The 3,173-nt window shown below is 31.4% G+C and overlaps 1 protein-coding gene across 1 annotated transcript in view; it reads right to left on the minus strand.

Annotated features, from left to right (window-relative positions):
* LOC111640302 (E3 ubiquitin-protein ligase RNF123-like) overlaps positions 1 to 3,173 on the minus strand; it is a 42,639-nt gene that overhangs the window by 27,804 nt on the left and 11,662 nt on the right. The window contains exon 2 of the mRNA XM_023386310.1: positions 574 to 628. The gene's annotated coding sequence lies outside the window, so the exon portion shown is untranslated. The remainder of the gene's footprint in view (positions 1 to 573; positions 629 to 3,173) is intronic.

Genomic DNA, 3,173 nt, shown 5'->3' on the forward strand with positions numbered 1-3,173 from the left:
AAAAAAAAAAAAAAAAAAAAAAAAAAAAAAAAAAAATTTCAGCATCATATTCAAATGTAATATATTTTGTTTAGATTACTAGGGAATAATAAGGATAATAATGATCTTCAATGAGGATAAGAGGTGTATATATTCTGATAAAAGACAAACTGTTTCAAAACAAATATGTTCAGAGCTAAGAACAGAGAGAGACTGAGAGTCAAAGAATCATTATCACTCCAGAAATAATTCCTATTCAACTTCTCTTTTAGCATTAACCATTCGACAAGATAATACAGTCCTATGGGATAGTCAAAAATATATGTGCTAAAATTAAAGGTTGGATATTGTTTAGTTTCTAAACTACATTGTTATATGCTGATTCTAATTATTTTTGTATTAAAAAATAAAGTATTAATTCAACATGTACAGGAATAAATAGGAGGTATATTTTGTTATAAAATGATGTTTGTTTATTTAATAAAATAATAAATCTGTATTACATTTTAACAAATTCATATAAATTTTAAATAAAAAACATTTGCAATCTTTGTTTACATTTAAATAATTTTAATTATATAAAATTATCATTACCTTTATATACACAGCAATTGGCATGAATTGAACTGAAATTACTTTGGCTTGATAACTAATACATACATAAATGGTTTATTATTAGTATTGTAAAAATAAATGTTATTTTATCATCAGATTCATTTAAGAAATTTAAAATTTTAATAAACGTTAATTAATCAATAAAAACAAAGATAAAATTATTATTAATATTATAATGCATTAATAAAAGTATATTTAAAATATTACATAAAATATGCAAGATCCTTTCAAAAAAAAGAAAAGAATAGCCTGCATTAGCTTTAGCAATTATCTTATGTCAGATATTATAGATAACAAATTGTAACCTGTGATATAAAGGAAAAAAAAATCAAAAATGGTTAAGTACAATTTTCTTCGTAATGACAAAATTAAATACATTAAGTTACATACATACGTAAGTTAAATACAGTTAAATATAATTTTTAAAACAATTTTTTCCTTTTCAGTTTTTGTTTTTTCTATTTTCTGTACTTTTTAAAATTTAATCAATGAATTTTTATTGGTATTCTTTATCTCCCTGTTAAATTTTTGTTTTTAAATCATTTAGAATTTTAAAATAAATTATATAATCCACTCTATACAGTTAATTTCCTATTCTCATTGGAGATTTAAAATATTTTCCTCGAAGATACAAGTATTATAATTTGATAAACTTCGATATTTTAAGCATTTTAAATGATTTTATCACATCATTACTTTTTATTGTTTGGATGTCTAGCATTAGAAACTAGTTGTCAATGTATCTGTAGCAAATCTGGCTTCCAATTATTTAGCAATGTATGTAGCAATGTAGCAATCTGGCTTCCAATTATTTAACAATTTTATCATATAGCTAATGAATTCAATTGAGTACCTTGAACAATCTTTTAATACATAAGTTTTATACAGTTTAAAAATATATATGTAAAATTTTATATTAAAAATATAAAAATTTGATAAAACTCTGAAAAAATCTGTTGTTATCCTTTTACTTTCCTGACTTTTCACCCAAAGTGGATTTTAAAATAATAATAAAGGTTTTAAAGTCTTTTTTAAATGTGAGGGCCGAACAACCCTCAATAAAGTGTTGTTTTAAATTTTAATTATTGGAAACTTTAATCGGTTAAATTCGAGCGTTTTATCGAGTTAGGCTAAAAGCCATAAAAATTATTTCCCACAGAGTTTGTTCCTTGTTGAGTCAGATCCAGTTAGTCAGGGATGTGTCACCAGGAACTTTCGATGGAGAGCCCATATTGGACGCCAGACCCTTAACAATAACCACCTGACCTAATGGAAAAACCCAAGAGGAATTACAAAGAAAAAACAAAAAACCCTCAAGAAGAGAGTCGTCTTCAAAAGTCCGCCCAACAAAGTCATCCTCCAGAATTAAAATCGTGACCCAGGATTCAAACCGCAAGAAAAAAATTGTGCCTGGTTAAGCCTCTACACTCCTCCGTGCCTCCACACCAGTGAATGGACAAGATTCGGAACTAGTAGAAAGAACAGTCCATCGACAAGGTATTTATCAACCCGCGATTCGTTTGTAAACTCTCTCTCTCTCGACGGGCCTCTCTTGAATAGGGGAACTATGACCAAAATTGACTCTCTCTGTATTTCCTTTAGTTTCATTAAAATTGTTAATTGTTAGCAACCATGGAATCTGATTAATTTACTTCCTCGTCTCTCTCCTCACCTCTACTCTGAATCCAATCGCTCACTCGCTACCACTCGCGTGATGTAACGTCGCGATTTCCGAGTCCTGCGAGACTCGGTGGTGTCAGATTCAGGTCTCCTGACGTGGTGTCAAAGAGACACCGACCTACGGTCACAGTGGTGTCAGAAGTGAGAGAGAATTTAGAAACGACCCTAGATAACTCGAAAAAAAAAAAAATGGAGACAAGAGGTGAAGGTTGGGCGCGAGGAGAGACAGCAGGAGGTGCACAAGCAAAGCCCGCAGGAGGAGCCGCGTTAGGCAGATTAGGAGGCATGATTCCATTGATATCTTCCTTTGCGGGGGACACAGAGGGCCTTAAGGTCACCGATTCAGGCCTGGGAGTGCCATTTCCCCTTTGAAAAAGTGAGAAAAGTGAGTTGAAATACAGAATAAGTGAGTAAAAAGTGAGTGCAATACAAGTAGCCCTCGGTTTATGCTGGCTCAATTTATGCCGATTCACAATAACTCCGCTGCGCAATTCACCATTTCGCGGTGTAATTCCCCAATTTTCCCTATGCTAGACTGATTTTCATTTCAGTGTCGACATATTTACCGAGCCGCAACATTGTATATTAGTTACAAAAGATTTTCTGTTTAATATTATTGGGTATGCATACATTTGCATTAAATTAATATTAAAATACTAAACATTTAGGTACCCACGAGTCAAGTTATTAAACTTAATAGTCCAACAAATGGTGTCTGAATCAATAGTGCCAATGAATGTATCCCGTATCAGATCGTTCAGGAAAACACTTTACGACGCAGTAGCACTTCCAGCGATCACAAATCATCATTAGTGAGACAAATCTACTTTTCATTGGCCAGACGATATCTATCTCTTCTTAGCCACCTTCAATTTTCCTGCTCAAACTGACCTTATATA

The sequence above is a fragment of the Centruroides sculpturatus genome, unplaced genomic scaffold (assembly GCF_000671375.1).
Source record: "Centruroides sculpturatus isolate CEXI.00-Female unplaced genomic scaffold, Cexi_2.0 scaffold1348, whole genome shotgun sequence".
NCBI lineage: Eukaryota > Metazoa > Arthropoda > Arachnida > Scorpiones > Buthidae > Centruroides > Centruroides sculpturatus.